At 35.7% G+C, this 25,163-nt stretch overlaps 4 non-coding genes across 4 annotated transcripts; all 4 read left to right on the top strand.

The window, feature by feature from the left end:
- Positions 1–15,853: 15,853 nt before the first annotated feature.
- Positions 15,854–16,012, top strand: LOC131154719 (U1 spliceosomal RNA). The gene has a single exon (XR_009136633.1). It is a non-coding gene; the product is annotated as a U1 spliceosomal RNA (small nuclear RNA).
- A 1,561-nt stretch (positions 16,013–17,573) lies between these two features.
- LOC131154720 (U1 spliceosomal RNA) lies at positions 17,574–17,739 on the top strand. Its single transcript, XR_009136634.1, has one exon. It is a non-coding gene; the product is annotated as a U1 spliceosomal RNA (small nuclear RNA).
- Positions 17,740–18,958: 1,219 nt separating this feature from the next.
- Positions 18,959–19,118, top strand: LOC131154718 (U1 spliceosomal RNA). Its single transcript, XR_009136632.1, has one exon. It is a non-coding gene; the product is annotated as a U1 spliceosomal RNA (small nuclear RNA).
- A 2,080-nt stretch (positions 19,119–21,198) lies between these two features.
- LOC131154723 (U1 spliceosomal RNA) lies at positions 21,199–21,351 on the top strand. Its single transcript, XR_009136636.1, has one exon. It is a non-coding gene; the product is annotated as a U1 spliceosomal RNA (small nuclear RNA).
- The last annotated feature ends 3,812 nt before the right edge of the window (positions 21,352–25,163 follow it).

Genomic DNA, 25,163 nt, shown 5'->3' on the forward strand with positions numbered 1-25,163 from the left:
TTGTGCCCTCTCTACAAAAGAAGAAGAAGAAGAAGAAGTAAAATCTAAGTATAAACTCTAATAACACTAAAAGGCATCGCAATCTAAGATTGTTGCTTGATAGGTTTTTTATTATAAAAATTTCTTTCTACATTCAAACCCCCAAGACTACATTGCTCAATAATGTGTCTAGTTTTTTTTTTTTTTCAACTCAAAATAGATCTTGAGAGTGAATTAAATTATTGAGTAATATTTTTTTTTTTTTTGTTCATGAGCTCTTTCTATTTTTCTTTTTTGTTATTTGTGTGCGAGCTTTTCATTTCTATTTTAATTTTTTTGTCCCCGAAACATCCTCATACCGTAGCCATGATTAATCATACATGAGTTGAAATCTAATAAATCAAGCTCCAAAGATTGTCCAAACCAAATATTCTAAAGACATAATTCAATTAAAAAAAAAAAAAAAAACCTCACCATTAGCCATAAAAGAAGTAATATACTACTTGGGGCATACCAATGCGCTTTAGTGAGTCGATTATCCTCTTAAGTCAAATTATAATATCTCAGTGTTAGACTTTTAGCCTTTAATATGTTAGCCCCAAAATTTAACTATTAAAATGATTTCACTCTCTCAGTCATTAATTTCAATAATCTTTAAGAAAATAACACCTTGGTTATATGCTAATCTTGATATTTTAATGTTTGTAATGTTATACATCTTATATAATCATTTTCTAGCCAAACCAACTTCATAAATCCAAAAAAAATAAAACCCTAGGATTATATTTAAGCTGTCTAGCAATGTGTCACTAGCTAAGCTTGTTTAGGGCATTATGCTTGCCCGTGACCGCTTGCCTCATGTGTTTGGGATGAGTTTTCATCATCTAAATACTAGTGTATGATTATTTTCCAGTATTTATTTCATTGTATGCCAAATAAAGTAGTAAGACTCCTCGGTCACTTTGATGTTTCTTAGTGCCAGAGTGAGAATAACCTAGAAAGCTCTTTAGGGGAGGGTGAGTGTTCATCAGTCATTGTAAAACTCACTAGCTTTTGTCAACGTGTTTAGCCTACTTGCCTCCTTAGCTAAGCACACAATGTCAGCGGAGGTGTTGTTAATGAATTACGTTTGCTTCAATGTTAACTGCTTGCTTGCCACGACTTTCATGAATTGATTACTGTTTCCGCTGCTATTTGAGTGAATGTTAATTAAAGTGTTTCATGGATGAATGATGGTAAACGATAGGTTAGTTAGTTAAGCAGATGTGCTTTAGCTAGCACTGCATGGACCTTCACAAAGGTGTGAAAATAGTCGGACCATGACACTTGGTATCAAAGCCAACACTCAATTGCTACGAGAATTCAGTTACCTTTGTTGTAGGATTTGGAAAGCTTTGGTAAGTAACCACGACACCAAACAATGCTGAAAGAATCAGTGCGCTGGAAGCGCAGGTTGAAGAAACAACCAACATTATGGCCAACGAGATGGCCCAACTGAGGGGACTTGTTGATGAAGTGATGGGATCACACCAACATCAAGCAAGTTTGACAAGTGAAATGTCAGAGGACTTTCACCACACTGTTGAAACTTTGGAGTCTCGGATGGCTGATCTAGATGAAAAGGTGAATCTAATGGTTCTTGCTATGAGGAACTCCAACACTCTGCGAGTTAGCAAGACCAAGGTACCGGAACCCAGGACGTATGGGGGTGCCCGGGATGCCAAGGAGTTAAAGAACTTCTTATTTGATATGGAACAATATTTTCGTGCTGTAAGGATGGCCTCAGAACAGGTGAAAGTGAATACTGTAACTGTAACGACCTAGAAAATATTGATATTCAAATATTAAAGAGAGGAGAAAAAATGGAAACAAGAACAGAAGGAGGCAGTAGATTTCGTCGACGAGTACATAAGGAAACTCATCGATGAATACAGGGCATTATCGACGAGTACAGAAGAGAATTCGTCGACGAAACTACGTCTCGTCAACGAGAAAATATCGAGAGGAGTTCTGGGGCAGCTTGAATTTTGTCGACGAATATAGGGCTTCGTCGACAAAATTAATGAAGGACTCGTCGACCAGGTGAGGTGTCTCGTCGACGAATCTAGCAGTATAAATAAAGGAAAATCAGGATTTTTATCCATTTACCAACACCTCTCTCTCTCTCTCTCTCCTCTCTTTCTCTACGTCTCCCTCTTTCTCCTCTCTCTCTCTACGTCTCCCTCTCCCTTCTCTCTTCGATTCTGGACCCACCAGTCGCCAGATCGACGATCCAAAACTACCACGACGCTCTTGGCGGAATTCTCTATAAGTCTGCTGGAGCGAATCATCAGGAAAACGAAGTTGAATTTCATCCCAAATTTAGGGTAAGGTCTTTTATCCAATTTTTGGCCTTATGGTAGTTATAAGAAATGACGTAAGCGATGAAATACTGATATTTTGTTCTGGGGGATTGCGTTTTTAGGATGTTGGATTAGGAATCTTGCGGGTATAGAGCCAGATTTTTATAGGGCCTTTTCAAAGTTGAGGTAAGGGAAATATGCTATGCTTTGAATTTTTATAAAGTTTTCAGAGATTTTATAGACATATATTCATATCAGCTTATTATTTAATTTATACAAAATATGAGTTAAATGCTAGTGTGGTCTGAGTAGATTTTCATGTGATAAAGAATTTATATAGTTTTGTGATGTATCATATTATACTGAGTACATAGTTAATAACAGTATATACAGCTTATATAGTTTTTTTCCAGTATGTGGGTTTACATAGGATATGCATATATTGATTTATATTCACAGAGAAATGTACATGCATATACAGCTTTTATATGAATAGTTTCATGAAACAGATATATATATATACACATATACATGTATACAGATACTCAGATCAGTATTCTATGTTACAGCTTTACACAGAACAGTAATACAGAGTTATAGTATTCCATGTTTCCTATTACCATAATATACAGAATATACAGACAGAGTATATGTACAAAGTACGCAGACAGATATACAGTGGTAGCATCAAGATGCTACGGATACAGTATATGGAGATTACAGTATTACAACCCAGAAAGATAGAGTTATGGTAATTTTGGAAACATGATGAAGAAAACAGTAAAAGAATATAAATGTATATATGTATATAGTATCAGATCCCTGAGGAAAGATTATAAACAGACACAGTATAGATACAGTTTACAGAGCACGGTACCATTGCTATATTCAGATAGAGTGCAACCACATATCTCAGATAGTGTGTGGGTACCGTCTAACCGTGCTCGGAGAGGATGCAGCTCTCCAGTATGCTGGGTAGAGGGGGTCGGTTAGACGAGGTAGCAGCCAGTCCCGCGCCTAGGAGAGGATGCAGTTTGGCCGGGCTGAGGTAGTGTAAAGTATATTGACTTATCTGGAGGGCCAACCAGATAGAGTCCCGCCTTTGGGCCGCACAACCCTATCATGAGGGGTAAATCATGACAGACAAAGTCCTAGGGATACAACATAGTTATATGTATGTATATAGTTTTACAGTATATGATGAGTATAGTATGATATATCATCATTATGAAAAGTAGAAAACAGATGATACAGTATGTTTTAAATAGAGAAAGAAAGATATGCTTGAAAGATATGATTTATAGATGATTTATTGCATTACAGTTCAGTCATTATTTTAAAAGTATCCTTAACTTAGTTGCTACACACTAGTAATAGCATATTTCCACTTACTGAGCGCCGACTCACCCCATTACTTTAACATTTTTCAGGTGAGCCAGTTAGGCGAGCAGATCAGGCTCGCGGATAGAGTGTAGCTCAGATCACCCTGGTTATAGGGTGAGTTTTGACAGAGTTGTGTATGTTTTTGGGATAGATGATACTAGAGGGGCATTTTTGTATGGTCTGTATGTTCTGGATTCTGGTATTGTATAGTTTATGTATAATGGTTATATGATTTATGTTTCCGATGCGTAGGAATGTTTATTGTATATATATAAAAAAATGGATAGAATTTTGAGGACGTTACAGTAACCATGTACTTGGTTGGTGTCGCCAAACTGTGGTGATGTGCTAAGTACAATGACATTGAAAATGGAAGCTATGTAATTTATAGTTGGGTAGACTTGAAGAAGGAGCTCAAGGCCCAATTCTTTCCTGAGAATGTTGAGTATAATGCAAGGAAAAAGCTGAGAGACCTCAAGCATATTGAGTCAATCAGGGAATACATGAAACAATTTTCTACTTTGATGTTGGATATAAGAGATATGTCGAAGAAGGAGAAGTTGTTCTATTTTCTAGAGGGGATGAAACCGTGGGCAAGAACTGAACTTCATAGACAAAGAGTTCAAGACTTGTCTACTGCACAAGCTACTATAGAATGCTTGACTGACTATGCTGGGGAGAATACGGCTTCGTCCAAAGGGTTTGGTGGAGAGGGAAACAATGGAAATTCTTTCAAGAGAAGCAAACACAAGAATGGGGGTGCCGACTATAATGCATCAATCTCAAAGGAAGCTCCGTCGTCTTGAGGGTTCAACACACCTAAGGGAAAGGGTAAACTTGAGTGTTACTTGTGTCGAGGTCCTCATAGAGTTTGAAAGTGCCCTCACAAAGAAACACTTAATGCTTTAGAGGCTTCCATTGCAGAACAAGCAATGGAAGACGATGGGAAAGAGGATGATACCTCGAGGATGGGTGTAATGCGACATGTGAGCGCATTGGAAAATCTGGCTAAAGCTCCAAATGTTACACGAGCCAGAGAGCTAATGTTTGTGGACTTGAGAATCAATGGGAATAGTACCCACACTATGGTGGATACCGAGGCTACCCATAACTTTGTTTCGCAACCATAAGCTTGGAGACTCAACTTATCCTTAGAGAAGGATACAGGGCGCATGAAAGCAGTTAGTTATGTAGCCTAACCTACTCTGGAAGTAACCAAGCAAGTTACTATGAAGCTTGGGTAGTGGGAAGGTAATGTGAATTTCACAACGGTGCCATTGGATGACTTTCCAGTCATTTTGGGAATGGAGTTCCTAAGGGGGACGAAGGTAGTGCTAATGCCTTCGGCTGGTTCCCTATGTCTGATGAGAGATCACCCGTGCATGGTGCAAGCTGTTACATCAAAAGGAGACAATGGGAAGTTCCTTTTAGCCATGCAACTCAAGAAGGGTTTGAGAAAGGGAGAGTAGACATATCTAGCCACGGTGGTGGTAGATAAAGAAGTAGGCCAAGAGCTGGTGCCTACGACCATCCAAGCGGTGTTGGATGAGTACAAGGAGGTGATGCCAGATAAGTTACTTCACAAATTACCTCCACTACAGGGTGCGGAGCATGAGATCGATCTGTTTTCAGGAGTGAAACCACTTGCTAAAGGGTCATATCGGATGACCTCCAGAGCTAGTAGAATTTAGGAAGCAACTTGATGAGTTATTGGAAGTGGGATATGTTCGCCCTTCCAAAGCACCATTTGGAGCACCGGTGCTGTTTCAAAAGAAACATGATGGGAGCCTGCGGAAGTGTGTAGAGTACCACGTGCTCAATAAGGTGATTGTGCGCCACAAGTATCCTATTCTGTTGATTGCTAATTTATTGGATCAGCTAAGTCATGCCAAGTACTTCACTAAATTTGACTTGAGGTCAGGCTACTATCAAGTGAGGATTGCCAATGGGGATGAGCCGAAAACTACTTATGTGACACGGTATCATATGAATTCTTGGTGATGCCATTCGAGTTGACGAATGCGCCTGCAATATTATGTACCTTGATGAACCAGGTTTTTCGTGAGTACCTTGACAAGTTTTTCGTGGTGTTCCTGGATGATATTGTTGTCTAGAGTTTTGCTCTGGAGGAATATAAAGAGCATCTATGGAAGGTGTTTGACAAGCTAAAGGGGAACAGTTTGTATGTGAAGAAAGAGAAGTGCTCTTTCGATTAATGGAGCATCAAATTCCTTGGTTATGTGATTGAAAAATGTCATATAAGGATGGATATGGAGAAGGTAAGGGCAATTCAAGAATGGAAGATCCCAGCGATAGTGAGGGAGTTGCGTTCCTTTCTTGGCCTTGCCAACTACTACAGGAAGTTTGTAGGGGGGTATTCAAGGAGAACGACTCCTATGACAGAACTACTGAAGAAGGGTCATGGGTGGAACTAGATAAAGAAGTGTCAGGGAGCCATTGATGACTTGAAGGATGCTATCATGAGAGATCCGGTACTTGCTTTTTCGGATGTCATGAAACCCTTTGAGGTACAGATGGATGCATCAGACTTCACCTTTGTAGGAGCCTTGTTACAGGAGGGACATCATGTTGTATACAAAAGTCGTAAGCTAAGTGAAACAGAGCGGAAGTACACAATTCAAGAGAAGGAGATGCTAGTGGTGATACATTGTCTCCGTGTGTGGAGGCATTACTTACTTGGGTCAAGGTTTGTTGTGAAAACAGATAACTCAGGTATTAGCCACTTCTTCACACAGCCAAAGTTGACACCCAAGCAAGGTCGATGGCAAGAATTCTTGTCAGAATTTGATTTCTCTTTTGAGCACAAGGCGGGGCGATTGAACCAAGTCGCGGATGCACTGAGTAGGAAGGCCGAGCTGGCAGCCTTACAAATGGTAGCACATTTGACTGTGAGTATTGTTACCACAACGATGTGGGAGCGCATCAAGGAGAACTTAGCCAAAGATCCAGTTGCGCAGAACCTAATGAAGCTTACTGAAGAAGGGAAGACACGACAGTTTTGGATGGAAGATGGATTGCTGATAACCCATAGTAACCGACTCTTTGTGCCATGAGCTGGTGATTTAAGGAAGACATTGTTGAAGGAATGTCATGATACCATGTGGGCTAGACATCCAGGATGACAGCGCACTTTGGCCTTACTGAAGCAAGGGTACTATTGGTCACACATGCACGATGATGTGGTTGATTATACCCAAACTTGTCTCACTTTCCAACAAGACAAGGTGGAGCAGAGGAAAATTGCAGTATTGTTGGAGCCCCTACCAGTACCGTACAAATCGTGGGAAAGTATCTCATGGGACTTCATCACCAACCTGCCTATAGTGGGAGATGTAGGGTCTATACTTGTTATTATAGACAAGTTTTCGAAGTATGGTACATTCATAGCTGCACCAAAGTACTGTTCGGCAGAGGAGACAACATAGTTGTTTTTCAAGAATATTGTGAAATATTAGGGTGTTCCCCAAGACATTGTTAGTGACCGAGAATTAAAATTCACTGGCAACTTCTGGACAGAACTTGTCAGAATCCTTGGTTGACAACTCAAAATCTCTTTGAGTTATCACCCACAAATAGATGGACAAACGGAGAGATTTCATAGGCTACTGGAAGAGTACTTGCGCCATTTTGTCAACGACAATGAGAAGAATTGGGTACAACTACTTGATGTGGCTCAATTTTGTTTCAATGCCCAAAAGAGCTCAACAACCAACAAGAGCCCTTTTGAGCTTGTTATAGGCCAGCAGCCGTAGTTACCTCACATAGTGGATGAGCTGTACAGAGGAAACAGTCCTTGGGCGTACATTTTAACCAATGAATAGAGACAGAATGTTGAGATTTCCCGAGCCTACTTGGAGAAAGCTACTAAGAGGATGAAGAAGTGGGCAAATCAAGGGAGAAAACCGCAACACTTCAACGTAGGTGACTTGGTGCTTGTTAAGCTCAATCTTGAACAGGTCAGGGCACTGTGAGGATAAGATAGGAAACTACTTCACAAATATGAAGGATCAGTCCCCATCTTGGCCAAAGTCAGGAAGGTCTCCTACAAAATCGACCCTCCAATATGGATGAAACATCCTGTGTTTCACGTCAGCTGCCTCAAGCCATACAACGCCGACACCGATGATCCGAGTAGAATTCAGTCAACTAAAGCAGAAGTGAGTACAATTCAACCTGACAGACATAAAGTTGAAGATATCCTTGCAGACATAGAGTTCATATCCTCAAGGAAGAAGCGGCAAGAGTTCTTAGTGAAGTAGAAAGGCCTTGGTGATGAAGAAATCACCTGGGTTTCTACGGAAGATATGCAATCATTTATAAACAAAGTTGAAGTGTACTATAGAGACCCGAAGAATTATAATAATTAAATAGTAAAAAAAAAAAAAGGAAGGAAAGGGAAATTTTAAAAAAAAAAGACTCATAGGTTCTCATCAACGAATACAGGGATTTTGTCGATGAGTATTCTTCTAGAGATCGTCAACATGGACACGTGTCTCGTCGACGAAAATTTACCGAGAGGGGGTTTTGTAGAGCCTGAAGTTCATCGACAAGGGATTCGTGTTCGGTGATGAACTCCCTTTATGGACTCGTCGATGAGGTGACATGTCTCGTCGACGAATCCAAGTTTATAAGTAAGCCTAAATCGGAAGCTGCAACACTGCTCCTAGGAAGATTCTCTTCAAGTATGCTGGAGTAGATCGTTGGTTAGGCCAACTTGGGCACCATTCCAAAATTTGGATAAGTTGAATAATTAGGTATTTTCAGTTGTATCAGGCTTATTTGAATTTAGATTTTAAGTTATATGTGAATATATTGGGGTTTTGTGGAACAAAATTAGGATGTTGGATTTTAGGACTAGGGTATTTTTAAAACCCTGCAAGCATGGGTTAAGGACCCAGTGAAAAGTTTTAGGAGCTTAGGTAAATTATAATTCAAAAAATTTATGAGTATGTAGGTTCGGGAAAATATAGTTGATTTATTGGAAATATGTATATATGTATTATTTTAAGATTTTGGGGATAGTACGCTATGAGCATAAGGATAAAGTTAGAGACGAGCCTCCCAACCAGTTAGGTAAGGGAAATATGCTATGATAGGAAATTCAGAAATATTATTAAAAAAATTATAACATTTGTTTATTAAGGTACAGAATATAAAGTTATACAGTTTTACAGATTTTAGAATATGAGTTGTATTAATTGTGTGGCTTAAGTAGATATTTGTCTGATACATAATTTATGTAGCTTTTCAGAATATCATGATCTACAATGTATATATATATAGATAGATATGTTTACCAAATAGATATTTTATAGATATTATACAGACGAGTATTTTACAGTAATTACAGAATGTCATACTTTCCAAAACTATAACACTCAGATATTACAGTCAAACATTACAGTTGTAACAGTTAGATACTACGATTGTTTTAGTTAGATATTATAGTATTTTCAGATCAGATTTATAGTGTTATGATTATTTTGGAAACATGATGAAAACGGTAGGATAATTATAGAAATAGTATATATAGTATCAGACCCTAATGAATCAAGTTATGTTCAGTTAGCAGAGCATGGTACCGTTGCTATTTTCATATTAGAGTGCAACCACATATCTCAGATAATATATGGATTCCGTCAACCAGGCCTATGGAGAGATTGCAGTCTCCCCAGTATTATGGGTTGAGGAGGCCAGTTTGATGAGGTAGTTACCAGTTCCGTGCCTAAGAGAGGACGCAGTTTTGTCAGGCTGAGGATTGATAGAGTTACAGTTGGCTTACTTGGTGGGCCAACCAAGATTAAGTCCCCCCCATGGGCCGCACAACCCTGTCATGAGGGGTTAAATCATGACGTACAGTTTTCTAGGGTAAAATTTCATTTATGTATATGTATACAGTTTTATAGAATATCAGTCATATGGTATGATACTAAAAGTATAAAAAGTAGAAAACTCATATATTACAGTTATACTTTAAACTATGATAAATGCGAATTATACCATATATTGATTTACCATCTTATACAGTGAGAATAGCCTAGAAAGCTCTTTAGGGGAGGGTGAGTGTTCATTAGTCTTTGTAAAACTCACTAACTTTTGTTAACGTGTTTAGCCTACTTTCCTCCCTTGTTAAGCACACAATGTCAACGGAGGTGTTGTTAATTAATTATGTTTGTTTCAATGTTTACTACTTGCTTGCCACGACTTTCATGAATTGATTACTGTTTCCGCTGCTATTTGAATGAATGTTAATGAAAGTGTTTCGTAGATGAATGTTGGTAAATGATAGATTGATTAGTTAAGCATGAGTGCTTTAGCTAGCACCGCATGGACCTTCACAAAGGTGTGAAAATAGTCGGACTGTGTCACAAAGCAATGTTGGTACATGTGTCCTCTTTTGTCCCACATCGAAAGAATGAAGAGAGAAGAGATGAATATGAAGTTATACAAAGTAGAGGCAACAACAAACGCAACATACTTACCTGGATGGGGTCTATGAGTGATCATGATGAAATCATAACCCGTTAAAAATACAACCGCTATAGCGGTTCACTCGTTGATCGGGGCCACATGCCAACGTGTACTGAAAGTATTCCATAATAAAATTTGTAAACCATAAGTATTGAAAATATACATTGCTTACAAATCACATAAATTTTTTTACTTACACGGCTCCCAAACCAATTAATAAATTCTTTCTTATGTCTTTCGTCAACATTCTTTTAATAGTGACGATTTTTCAAGTTCGTCACTACTAATGTTCATTAATTTTTTTTATTTTTTTAAATAAAAGAAATATTAGTGACGGTTCCCAAATCCGTCACTAATAATAGGCTAATAGTGACGAATCATCAAATTTGTCACTAATATTGTGAAATAATTTTTTAAATTTTTTAAAATAAAAAAACTAATAGTGACGGTTTCCTAAACAGTCACTAATAAGGCACTGATAGTGACGAATGTGCAAAACTGTCACTAATACTTTGAAAAAAAAATTATTTATTAATACAATAATATTAGTGACGGTTTATTAATCGCCATTAATAAGTCCCTTTCATTGACACATTGAAATCATCACTAATACCTCAAGAATCGTTGCTAATATTTTTCCAAGATAGTTTTCGCGCGAAAAGTGGTTTTCTACGCTTGTTTGAGTTGGAGAAACTAGTTTTTAGTGACGGAGGTATTAGTGAAGGATGAAATTTCATCACTAAAAGTTTTGTATTAGTGAAAGATGGAATTTCGTCACTAATACCTGAACTGTTTAGTGACGGTTTTAGAAAATCGTCACTAATACTGAACTTTTAGTGACGACATTTCATCCTTCACTAATACCTTTGTCACTAAAAACCAATTTTCTTGCAGTGTAATCATGTAAGAGTTGAAATCTAATAAATCAAACTCCAAAAACTGTCCAAACTAAATATTCTAAAGACACAATTCAATTAAAAAAACTCACAATTAGTTATAAAAAAAAGTATTATACTACTTGGACATGCCAATGCGCTACAGTGAGTCGATTATCCTCTTAATTCAAAGCATAATATCTAAGCACTAGAATTTTAGCCTTTAATATGTAAGTCCAAACTTTAACTAATAAAATGATTTCACTTTCTCCATCATTAAAAACAGTAAACTTTAAGAAACTAACATCTTTGTTATATGCTACTCTTGATTTTTAATGTTTACAAGATTATATATCTTATATAATCTTTTTTCTAGCCAGACCAACTCAATAAATCCAAAAAAATAAGAACCCCAGTATTATATTTAAGCTATCTAGCAATGTGTCACGAGCTAAGCTTGTTCAGGGCATTATGCTTGCCTGTGACCGCTTATCTCGTGTGCTTAGGTTGGGTTTCCATCATGTAAATACTAGTGTAGGGTTAATTTCTACTAGTAGAGTCTTTGTAAGCCAAATAAGACAGTATGACTCCTCAGTCACTTTGATGTTTCCTAGCGCCAGGATGATAATTACATAAAAACCTCTTTAGGGGAGGGTGAGTGTTCATCAGTCATTGTAAAACTCACTAGCAATTGTCAACGTGTTTAGCCTACTTACCTCCCTCGCTAAGTACAACATGTCAACGGAGGATTTGTTAATGAATTACGTTTGCTTCAATATTTACTGCTTGGTTGCCACGGCTTTCATGAATTGATTATTATTTCCGCTGCTATCTGAATGAATGTTAATGAAAGTGCTTTGTGGATGAATGTTGGTAAACGATAGGCTGGCTAGTTAAGCAAGAGTGCTTTAGCTAGCGCCGCACGGCCCTTCACAACGGTGTGAAAAAGGCGGACCGTGACATTTAGTATCAGAGCCAAGTCGGTGACACTTGGTGAGAGCCCAAGGTTGAGTTGCTACGTGAATTCGATTGCCTTCGTTGTTGGATTTGGAAAGCTTTGGTAAGTGACCATGGCACCAAAAAATGCTGAGAGGATCAGCGTGCTGGAAGCACAGGTTGAGGAAACAACCAACACTATGGCCGCGAAGGTGGCCCAGATGAGAGGACTTGTTGATGAAGTGATGGGATCACAAAAACATCAAGCAGGTTTGATAGGCGACATGTCAGAGGACTTTCGCCACATTATGGAAACTTTGCAAGCCCGGATGGCAGATCTGGATGCAAAGGTAAATGTGATGGTTCTTGCTATGGGGAACTCCAACACTCTGTGAGTTAGAAAAACCAAGGTGCCAGAACCTAGGACGTATGGGGGTGCCCGAGATGCCAAGGAGTTATAGAACTTCTTGTTTGATGTGGAGTAGTACTTTCGCGTTGTGAGGATGGCCTCAGAACAGGCAAAGGTGGATACTGTGACCATATACTTGGTTGGTGATGCCAAACTATGGTGGCGTACCAAGTACAGAGAAATTGAAAATGGAAACTGTGTAATTGATAGTTGGGTAGACTTGAGGAGAGAGCTCAAGGCCCAATTCTTTCCTGAGAATGTTGAGTATAATGCAAGGAGAAAACCGAGAGATCTCAAGCATATGGGGTCAATCAGCGAATATGTGAAACAATTTTCTGCTTTAATGTTGGATATTCGGGATATGTCGGAGAAGGACAAGTTGTTCTATTTTCTAGAGGGGATGAAATTGTGGGCAAGAACTGAACTTCATAGGCAAAGGGTTCAAGACTTGTCAACTGCACAAGCGACTGCGGAACGCTTGACAGACTACGCTGGTGATAAGACCGCTTCGTCCAAACGGTTTGGTGGAGAGGGAAACGGTGGAAAGTCTTTCAAGAATGGCAAACCCAAGAGTGGGGGAGCCGACTCTAAATCATCAACCTCACAGGAAGCTTCGTCGTCTCAAGGGTTCAACACACCCAATGGAAAGGGGAAGAGTAAAATTGAGTGTTTCTTGTGTCGAGGTCCTCATAGAGTTTTTAAGTGCCCTCACAAAGCATCACTTAATGCCTTACAGGCTTCCATTGTAGAACAGGCAGTGGAAGATGATGGGGAAGAGGATGATGCCCCGAGGGTGGGTTCAGTGTGGTTGGTGAACGCATTGGAAAAGCAGACAAAAACACCGAAAGTTACACGAGCAAGAGGGTTAATATTTGTAGACTTGAGGATAAATGGGAAGAGTACTCACGCTATAGTGGATACGGGAGCTACTCATAATTTTGTTTCGCAGTTGGAAGTAGGGAGACTCAACTTATCCTTAGAGAAGGATACAGGACGCATGAAAGCAGTTAATTCTGTAGCCCAGCCTACTCTGGGAGTAGCCAAGCAAGTGGCTATAAAGCTTGGACAGTGGGAAGGTCATGCGAATTTCATAGCGGTGCCATTGAATGACTATCTAGTCATTCTAGAAATGGAGTTCCTAATGGGGACGAGGGCAGTGCTGATGCCTTCGGCTGGTTCCCTATGTCTGATGGAAGATCACTCGTGCATGGTGCAAGTCGTTGCAACGAAAGGAGATGACAGGAAGTCCCTTTCAGCCATACAACTCAATGAAGGATTGGGTCAGGGTGAGCAGACATGTCTAGCCACGGTGGTGGTAGACAAAGAAGTAGGCCAAGAGCTGGAGCCTACGATCATCCAAGCGGTGTTGGATGAGGATAAGGAGGTGTTGCTGGATAAGCTGCCTCAAAATTTGCCTTCACGACGGACTGTGGAGCAAGAGATCGAGTTGTTATCAGGAGTGAAACCACCAGCTAAAGGGCCATGTTGGATTGTGCCTAGAGAGATAGTGGAGTTAGGGAAACAGCTTGATAAAGTGGAAGCGGGATGTGTTTGCCCTTCCAAAACATCGTTGGGAGCATCGGTGTCGTTTCAGAGGAAACATGAAGAGCATCTACGGAAGGTGTTCGACAGGCTGAAGGGAAACAGTCTGGATTTGAAGAAGGAGAATTTCTCTTTCGCTCGGCGGAGCAACAAATTCCTTGGTCAAGTCGTTGAACAAGGTCGTATCCGGAGGGGTATGGAGAAGGTGAGGATGATTCAAGAGCGGAAGATCCCCACGACGGTGAAGGAGTTGCGTTCCTTTCTTGGCCTTACTAAACTTTGCAGGAAGTTCGTTAAGGGATATTTGCGGAGAATGACTCCAATGACAGGACTACTGCGGAGGTATTATTGGCCGCACACACGGGATGATGTGGTTTATTATACCAAAACTTGTCTCACTTGCCAACAAGACAAGGGGGAGCGGAAGAAGTATGATACTTTCATGGCCGCACCAAAGTACTATTCGGTAGAGGGGATGACACAATTGTTCCTTGTGACTGTTGTGAAACATTGGGGTGTTCCCCAAGTTATTATTTGTGACCAAGATTTAATGTTCACTGACAACTTCTTGACAGAGTTTTTCAGGATATTCAGGTCACACCTTGACATCTCTTCGAGTTATCATCGACAAACAGACGAACAGATGAAGAGATTCAGAGAGCTGCTAGATGAGTACTTGTGCCATTTTGTCAATGTCAACCAGAAGAATGGCGTGCAACTACTTGATGTGGCTCCGTTCTGTGGCAACGCCCAAAGGCGCTCAACAACCAACAAAAGCCCTTTTGAGCTTGTTACACGCCAGCTGCCGCTGTTACCTCACACAGTGGGCGAGCCGTACAGACAAAAGAGTCCCAGGGCGTACATCTTCACCAGCGAAGGGAGAAAGAATGCAGAGTTTGCCCAAGCCTATCTGGAGAAAGCTTCTAAGCAGATGAAGAAGTGGGTAGATCAGGAGAGAAAACCACAATTTCATGTCAATTGCCCCAAGCCATTCAACGCCAACACCAATGACCTGAGCAGAAGTCAGTCAAACAGCGCAGAGTTGAAGATAGTGCAACCTAACAGACATGATGTTGAAGAGATCCTTGTAGACAGAAAGTTCCTATCCTCAAGGAAGAAGCGGCAGAAGTTCCTAGTGAAGTGGAAGTGCCTTGATGACAAAGAAATCAGCTGGATTTCTGTGGAAGATTTGAAGCCATTCGTGGACAAAGTTGAAGTGTACCTATCGCCAAAAGTCTACGAGGCCGTCGACCGCATAAGTGGGGGAGAATGTCACAAGCTAAGCTTGTTCAGGGCATTATGCTTGCTTGTGACCGCTTATCTCGTGTGCTTAGGATTGGTTTCCATCGTGTAAATACTAGTGTAGGGTTAATTTCTACTAGTAGAGTCTTTGTAAGCCAAATAAGGCAGTATGACTCCTCAGTCACTTTGATGTTTCCTAGTGTCAAGATGATAATTACATAAAACCTCTTTAGGGGAGGGTGAGTGTTCATCAGTCATTGTAAAACTCACTAGCAATTGTCAACGTGCTTAGCTTACTTGCCTCCCTCGCTAAGTACAACATGTCAACGGAGGATTTGTTAATGAATTACGTTTGCTTCAATATTTACTGCTTGGTTGCCATGACTTTCATGAATTGATTATTATTTCCGCTGCTATCTGAATGAATGTTAATGAAAGTGCTTTGTGGATGAATGTTGGTAAACGATAGGCTGGCTAGTTAAGCAAGAGTGCTTTAGCTAGCGCCGCACGGCCCTTCACAATGGTGTGAAAAAGGCGGACCGTGACACAATGCAATGTTGGTACATGTATCCTCTGTTGTCCCACATTGAAAGAACGAAGACAGAAGAGATGAGTATGAAGTTATAAAAAGTAGAGGCAACAACAAAAGCAACATACTTACCTGGATGAGGTCTATAAGTGATCACAGAGGCTCATGGCCTAGGTGTGTGACCTCCATTGCACTCGGGAGGTGCGCTCACCTATCATCTCCCCAAGTGGGAGAGTGTATATCATAATTGTGGTAGTGGGGCATGTGTTCGCGGGGACCCTACCAAATCTATTTTAAAACTTTTGTTGCTTTCTTAATATCTCTTTGAGTAGGGAATTGTTTTTTGTCATTTGCAAACTGTTAATCTTAATAATGCATTTCTCCTAATTGCTATTAATTCAAATGTGTAATAAAGAAGAAATAATAAAAATAATATTTGATACAAATAAATATTTAATAAATTTTTTTTTATTACATCATTTACTACCTATTAGAAGAAAAAGGCCTTCTCAAAAAAGAGAGGAAAACTCAAACAAAGACCCAACATTCCTTTAATTTACAAAAATCTTTTATAAGAGAACCTCATTCTATAGATCTTGAGAATTTCTCTTTTAAATACATAGGTCTATTGAGAAAGACATGAATCCGAATAATAATTTTATAATTTTTTCAAAAAAACAAAACAAAAGAATTCCGAATTTGCATATTCAAATTTTGTATTGGTCAACCATTAACAAGCGATGAACTAATTGACAACTCTTCAATTGATTTCATCGCATTTACATATATATTTAGATGATTAAAATTGAAATTTGTGTATTTAGATTTTCAACATCAAATTATTATTTCTAATATAAAATAAACGTTTTACTAGATTGTTTTTTCACATGAATATTAAAAAAAAAAATTTATTCATTTTAATATCGTATGCCCTCTCTACAAAAAATAAAAAAAGAGTAAAATCTAAGCACAAACTCAAATAAAATGGTCAACCTCCTACTTATCGCCATGTTCTAATAACAGAAATGGCGTTGCAAACTTAGATTGTTGCTTGTTAGGTTTTTTATTATGTAAATTTCTTTTCGAATTTAAAACCCCCAAGACTGCATTGCTCAATAATGTGTCTAGTTATTTTTTTTTACTCAAGAAATGCACAAAAATATCTTGAGTGAATTAAATAATTAAGTAATATCTTTTTCTAAAGAAAAATTAAATTATTCATGTTCATGAGCTCTTTCTTTTTTCTTTTTTTCATTTGTGTGAGGTTTTCATTTGTATTTTAATTTTTTTTTCTCCTGAAAACATCCTCATATTGTAGCCATTATTAATCATACATGAGTTGAAATCTAATAAATCAAGCTCCAAATATTCTAAAGACATAATTCAATCAAGAAAACTCACCATTAGTCATAAAAAAAAAAGTAATACACAACCTGGGTATACCAATGCGCTTTAGTAAGTCGATTATCTTTTTAATTCAAATTATAATATCTCAACGTTATACTTTTAGCCTTTAATATGTAAGTCTCAAACTTTAACTATTAAAATAATTTCACTCTCTCAATCATTAATATCAGTAATCTTTAAGAAAATAACATCTTTGTTATATGATAATCTTTGATATTTTAATGTTTGCAACATTATATATCTTATATAATTTTTTGTCTAGCTAGGCCAACTTAATAAATCCAAAAAATAAATTAAAAACCCTAATATTATATTTAAGTTGTCTAGCAATGCAATGTTGGTACATGTGTCCTCTACCTTTTGTCCCACATCGAAAGAATGAAGAGAGAAGAGATGGATATGAAGTTACAAAAAGTAGAGGCAACAACATAAGCAATATATTTACCTAGACGGGGTCTATGAGTGATCATGAAGGCTCATGGCCTAGGTGTGTGGTCTCCATTGCACTTAGGAGAGGTGCTTGCCTAACATCTCCCCAAGTGGGAGAGTGTATGTCATAATTTGTTGTAGTGAGGGCCTGCAAAATTTTGGGTAAGGCCTACTTGAGCAAATGTTGGGGAATTGGGCTTACTCCCAAAAGGGAGATGGTTTCTATTCAAGGAGTAGCAGTTGGAAATCACAAGTGAGGAATAGATTGTTGAGAATTCCACTTGCGAGTTTGTCTCACATTGGAAAAATTTGAGTGGATGATGGGTGCTTATATACATGGTTAGACTCAAGATCCCAACAAATTTAATACTTGACATCTCTAAGTGGTGGATTGTTTGTTGTAATATAAATAATTTTTTTGCACAAGGATATGAAAAGTAACATTAATAAAAAAGTGAGGGTATATTAATAAATAATTGGAGGTGCCGTCCTCTTTTAGTTTAAAAAAAAAAAACACTAATTGACATCTTTAAAAAGTTAAAATAAAAAGTAAATATTGAATATATATATATATTGTGTTGCATCATTCACAAGTACCAAATTAGAAAATCCAAACAAAGATCCAATCAGTTCTTTAAATTAAAAAAAAAAAATCATTTATAAGAGAATCCTTATTATAGATCTTAGGAATTCTCTTTTAATATAGATACATGTATTGAGAAGACATGAATCCATATAATATATTTATAAGTTTCTCATAAGAAATTTTGCCCAAAGAAAAGTATTGCATTTATAACATTCAAGTTTTCTATTGATAAACTGCTAATTAGCGATGAACTAATTGAAAACTCATCAATTCATTCCATCACACTTACATACATATATTGATGTTAAAAATTAAAATATGTTTATTTAGATTTTCAACATTAGCTTATAATTTTTTTATATAAAATCATTTTTTTACTAGATTGGTTTTTACGTGTATCCTTTTTTTGTCATAAATATTTTATCTTTTATTTTTTGTTATTTGCATGAATTTTTTTGGTTCATAAAAGATTTTGAGTTTTAGCCACATAATGGAAGACAACTCATTTTTTTTTTTTTTTTTTGGTTTTTTCAATCTCATATCTCATCTCATTCATTTTCAAAATTGAAACTAAAACTTCCATCTCAAACCATAATCATTGGATATCTCATTTAGAGACACATGGGAAACATTAATGAAAATAATCTTGACTTTTGTACTAATTAATTATGCTTAGAACTTGATTTAATAATAAAAATAAGATCTCAATGGCTACATTTGTTCGATTCTATAGTCCCACATTGGAAGAATATAATAGAGTCTATTGCTTACTTGGCTACAAAAGAAGTAAAAAGCTCACATTACAACATACTTACCTGGACAGGGTCTATGAGCGATCAATAAGGCTCATGGCCTAGGTGTGCGGCTTCCATTGCACTTAGGAGGTGTGCTCACCTAACATCTCCCAAGTGGAAGAGTGTACGTCATAATTTGTGGTAGTGGGGACCTGCGTTTGTGCGGTTCTCTTCAAATCTAATTTAAATATTTTTCTTAGTTCTTTTTAAAAAAGTATTAGCACAATTAATTTGAACTCCCCTTAGGGTGCATACTTGCCCTTATATGATTTAAGAACTGAGTGCAACAAGTTTTTTCTAAATTTATTATTTATGTATCTTTTGGCCTCATTTAGAATCGGAAATATATTTTTAAAAGAAAAAAAAAAAACGAGCAACTTTTTCATATTTAGCTATTAAGGAAAAAGAGAAGAAATAGGAAATATATCAAATAAAAAATAATAATTTTACACATTAGTAAAATGTGTAATATATAAAGAAAATGCGATAGAAAATGAATTTTCTTCTTAATTTCCTTTTCTTTCTTTTTCTTAAACAAAGTCATTAATCTAAATTAATCTTTACAAATTTTAAATTTGAAATTTATTAAAAAAAAATACAAGAGCTAGTATATTTTACAAATCAAGGGTGAGTTTGGACTCCCATTTTCCCTATTTTTTTTTAAAAAAATTAAAATTTATATATAACGTATTTTGTAAATAATCTTTTCAACTTTTGAAAAGCCAACTTTTATCTTTTTCGAAAAATCTTTAAAAAAATTATAGAAATGAAACTTCTAAAAGTTAGAAGATATTTTTTTCCTTTTTATGCCAACAAATTATTCTATTCCATTGCAATTTTTTTCCCAACAAATTATTCTATTCCACTGCTTTTTTTTTTTTTACAAATATTAAAAAATTATCTATACATTAATTACATTTTCTAAAAATGTGTACCATATATTTTAGTTATTTTAAATATTTTTAAGAACCTTGGAATTTTTTTATCAAACTCAAAGTCATTTTTCTTTTTAATAGTTCATTTTTCAAACGGTACCAATTAGTTTTTAGGGCAAAAGACTTTTACCTCCATGACGTTTGTCAAAATGACAGAGACTTGCCGTGAGGTTTCAAAAATATTGAAGACCTCCCTTGAGGTTTGTCAAAAGAATAGAAACGTCTCCTAACAAAAACTTGTCTTTTTTGCAAAATACAAAGAAAAGTTTGTATCTTTTTAACAAATCTCAAGAAAGGTCCTTGAAATTCTTGAAACCTCATCAAAAGTGTTTAGAATTTTTGAAATCTCAGGGGAGTTCATTATCATTTTACCAAACCTTAGAAGAGGTTAGGGTTTTTTACCCTAAAAAAAAGCCACAAGAAAATTATTTCCTCAATTGGGAGAGTATATTTGTGTTTGCATTCATGCAGCCCCTTTAAGTTTACTTTAAAACTCTTTTTTGTCTTTTTTTAATAAAAAAATTTAGATATAAATGAAATTAGTTTTTATAATTTTTTATGCTCTAAATAATTTTTTATAATTGGATTGCAAAATATTTTGATGGATTTTTCTTTTACCCTGTGTTTGGAAGCGTGAATATCATTATTGTACTTGGACTTCTATGATTTAAATAAAATATAGTATAAAATTATATTAAATTTCTTCTAAATCTACCTAAATTAAAATTTAAGTCCTAAAATTTTTACTTTTAAAAACTACCTTCAAAAGACATTTTGAATTTTTAAAATTCAAATCAATATGCTACTAACTATTCATGAACTGATTGACAACTCTCACATAAACGTTGAAAATTTAAATATGTTTATTTGGATTTTCAACACCTCAATATATACCTAGCATGTACAGTATAAGATTAAGAATGATTTGAGATCATTACTACTCATATCTTTAGCACGGTGATCTAAAACCACCCACTCAATAGATTTTACAAAGGGATTGATTGTGTGTGTATGTGTGTATGAATGTAGTTACATGTTGGATTATGTATATTTTATATTTTTCACATTATAGATTTATACACGTATGTGAAGATCATGATGATGAAGATGTTGTGTTTAACTAATAGTAGCATTATAGATTTCTTACATTATGTACCTAACTTTTGACTCAAAGGACACAAACCCTCACTACCGACATGACTAGGCACCTTCATCTAAGGTGAGAGTGGTGAGTAATCAATCAAATTTTCTTTATCCAACATTGAAAAATTTGGGAAAATGATATGGTTGTGCGGCGAATCTATAAAGGAGTAGAAAGAGAAGATGGGGTGTATAAGTGATCATTAAGGCCCTTGGCCTAGGCATGCGGCTTCCATTGCACTTAGGAGGTGCACTTGCCTAACAACTCCCTAAGTGGGAGAGTGTACGTCATAATTTGTGGTAGTGGGGGTCAACGTTCGCCCGGCCCCTTCCGAATCTATTTTAAAACTTTACCCTAGGTTCTATTAATGATTAAAAAAAAAGGTGCACAAAATGTTTGGGCTAGTGTAACTATAAAAAATAAATTATTTTTTACTTTTGAAATAATTATAAAAAAGACTTTTTACTTTAAATTTTTCCATTTTTTAACTCAAAAAACACCCAAAAAAAAAAAATTTCGAAGCATGAATTCAATTTCTAAGATTTTTTTAACAAAAGAATTATTAAATTATAAAACAAACTAAAACAAAAACATGATGAGAGAGGAAAAAATTTTGAAGAGCCCTCGATCACCATGTCAACAACATGAGTAGTAGTCTGCGACTATTCTTATTTCAAGTTGTGAACATGCAAGACTCACTCCCCCTAGGGTGCATACTTATCTTTTTTGGATTTAAGAATTGATTGCAACAAGTTTTCTAATTTTATTTTCTATGTATCGTTTGGCGAAACTGAAATATATTTAAAAGAGAAAAAATTAAAAAACAATCAACTTTTTTATATTTTGTTATTAAGGAAAATGAGAAAGAAATAAACAATATACAAAATAAGAAATAAATAATATGTGCATTGTTGGGAGAGGCCACCCTTATTTCACAACATATTTTAATTTTTTTTTCTCCCCGAAACATCCTCATATTGTAGCCATTATTAATCATACATGAGTTGAAATCTAATAAATCAAGCTCCAAATATTCTAAAGACATAATTCAATCAAGAAAACTCACCATTAGTCATAAAAAAAGTAATACACTACTTGGGTATATCAATGCGCTTTAGTAAGTCGATTATCCTTTTAATTCAAATTATAGTATCTCAGCGTTAGACTTTTAGACTTTTGCCGGTGAATCTTAAGTCTCAGTCACTAACAATGTCTTGGGGAATACCCCAATATTTCACAATATTCTTGAAAAACAATTGTGCTCTCTCCTCTTCCGAACAGTACTTTGGTGCGGCTATGAATGTACCATACTTCGAAAACCTGTCTATAATAACAAGTATAGACTCTGCATCTCCCACTCTGAGCAGGTTGGTGATGAAGTCCAATGAGACACTTTCGCACGGTTTGAACGGTACTAGTAGGGGCTCCAACAGCCCTGTAATTTTCCTCCGCTCCACCTTGTCTTGTTGGCAAGTGACACAAGTTTAGGCATAATCAACCACATCATCACACATATGTGACCAATAATACCCCTGCTTCAGTAAGGCCAAAGTGCGCTGCCATCCTGGATGTTCGGCCCACATGGTATCATGACATTCCTTCAACAATGTCTTCCTTGGATCACTAGCTTGTGGCGCAAAGATTCGGTTACCATGGGTCATCAGCAATCCATCTTCCATCCAGAACTGTCGTGTCTTCCCTTCTTCGGTAAGCTTCATTAAGTTTTACTATTCGAACTTAAGCCATGACTAACTGGGAGGATCATATTGCGCTGAAGTAAGAAGTATTTTCAATTTATATATAGAATTTGAAACACAAGTGTGTATGTGTAATGGTCACACAAAAAAGATGGAAGTGGGAGACAATTTAATTAGCTCCAAATTGAGAGCATCTCAACTCCATGAAGGCAAGGTAATCAAGAGCCTTAGGTATATTCTATATGCATTGAGCTTTTGGTTGATGACGATAATTATTTATTTTGAACACTTTAAATCAAACAGTGAGTTTGAATTTTCTTTCTATTTATTTATTAGATTGCAAGACATTGAGTGATTTCTTTCCAACATTAATCCTAAATGAGTCAATTATAGAATTAATATTTTTGTAATACCTATGAGCACAAATGATGTTATTTGATTGATTTTACTTATTTATTCATGTCACGTTATTATTACTAAAAAGTAGGGTCCTATATACATTTATTCACTAATCATCATTTTTACTAACCAACGATTTTATATAATTGTACCATACACATAATATATATATATATATATATATATATATAGAGAGAGAGAGAGAGAGAGAGAGAGAGAGAGAGAGAGAGACTTATATATATATGAGATAACTGTAGTATTTCCAATTACTAAATTAATGTTTGCCAAAACATTAGTTAACTAATAATTCTGTTGCGATAAAATATAATTTGGGAATTGATGGAATCAAAATAAAATACTTGAATTTACAATTAATTCAGTTGCGATAAAATATAATTTGGGAATTGATGGAATCAAAATAAAATACTTGAATTTACAATTAGTTCCTGGGTTGAAATTAAATCTTGATATAAGTAATAATAAAATTTGTAAGATTATATTCATGCAATAAATTATTTTTTTAATATTTTTTAATCATAAAAATAAAAAAATTTATTGTTATTTTGTCTTAACATTTTTTAGAAAATGAGAAAAATTTATATAAATTTTAATTGGAGTGAAAGAGCTTAAAGTATTTTTAAGAACGAAAACTTCATTGAATACATATTAATATAATATGTGTTCTATAATTATTGATAGTGAAATGCTTAGCCCAAAAAGAAAAGAAAGAAGGAAAGTCAGAAAACGTGGAGAAGCATGCAAAATCCACCCCTACAAGTTTACTTAGCTGCACGTCCACGCGTTAGGACGGCCCTCTCTCCCCGCCCTTTCTCCTTTTCAGTTATTCCTTTCTTTTTCTTCTCCCTCCTTTCTCCGTTCCTTCGTCCTTCCTCTTCTTCTAGTCGGCAATGGCCGAGCTAGAGGTAAGCATAATTCATTCGGTTCGGTTAATATATAGGTTCGATTTGAGATTTATATAATTTTAAGTATTTTATTTTCATTTTAGGCAATATTTAATTCGGTTAACCAAATTACCCAAATTACTAATTAATCAATAATCAAATATAAATTAGTTAGTAATATTAATATATAATATATGTTAAATCTTAAATATTTAATCTGAAAATATCCTTTTTATCAATAAACTCTTTTATTAATTAAGCTGGAATTGGTAAATTAGAAACAAAAATTTGTAATCATTTTTTTTATAATTAATTTTAAATTTATTTGATCAAATTCGGTTAACCAAATTGTCCGAAAACTTTGTTCGGTTACAATAACTTGTTCAGTCGGTTCGGTTAGGGATTAGTGTTAATTTAAAAATTCGATTAATTAATCGAATTTGATCGAATTGACCGTTTGCACACGTTTAACCAAGCCTAACTAAATATTATACCTTATTTTCTGAAATTCTATCGTTTGATTGATAACTTTAATAGGTGAAAAAGAAAAATAGAGGAAATTCTTTACGCACAAAAAAGTGAGTGAGTGATTGATTAATAATTTTCCATTTTCAAATATTTTGTGTTGTGTAATTAAAATTAATTCTCCTAAACATCTATTAGGAATTGATTTTATTGTTATATTTACATCTATTTAATTTAATAACATAATAATTATAGTAAAATTTATATTTGTTAATTTAAATAATTCATGTGAGATTCACATGTAATTTCTATGAAATTTATTATATATTGAGGACAAAATTTGTCCAATGGTTTACTCCATTACCGTTCTATATTTAGTTTTTATGTTTCAATCTCATTATATTAATTTATTATGTCATTGAGAAATTTTTTATATTTGCTCGTAGTTTAGAAGGTGAGTCACCTTCCAACTTGGTGGAACATATTATTACATAGATTAGTGTGCAAAAGAGAAAGTGAAATCAATAGAAAACGTCAAGAAAATGCACATAAAAATAAAATTATATAATTGAATATTTTAAATATTAATCAAATATAAATATTAAATCACGAACACTTTGTATCGTCCAAGAAACATCCAAATCCAGTTCATTAATCAATAGAATAATTTTTGATTCTT

This window comes from Malania oleifera, chromosome 4, assembly GCF_029873635.1.
Source record: "Malania oleifera isolate guangnan ecotype guangnan chromosome 4, ASM2987363v1, whole genome shotgun sequence".
NCBI lineage: Eukaryota > Viridiplantae > Streptophyta > Magnoliopsida > Santalales > Ximeniaceae > Malania > Malania oleifera.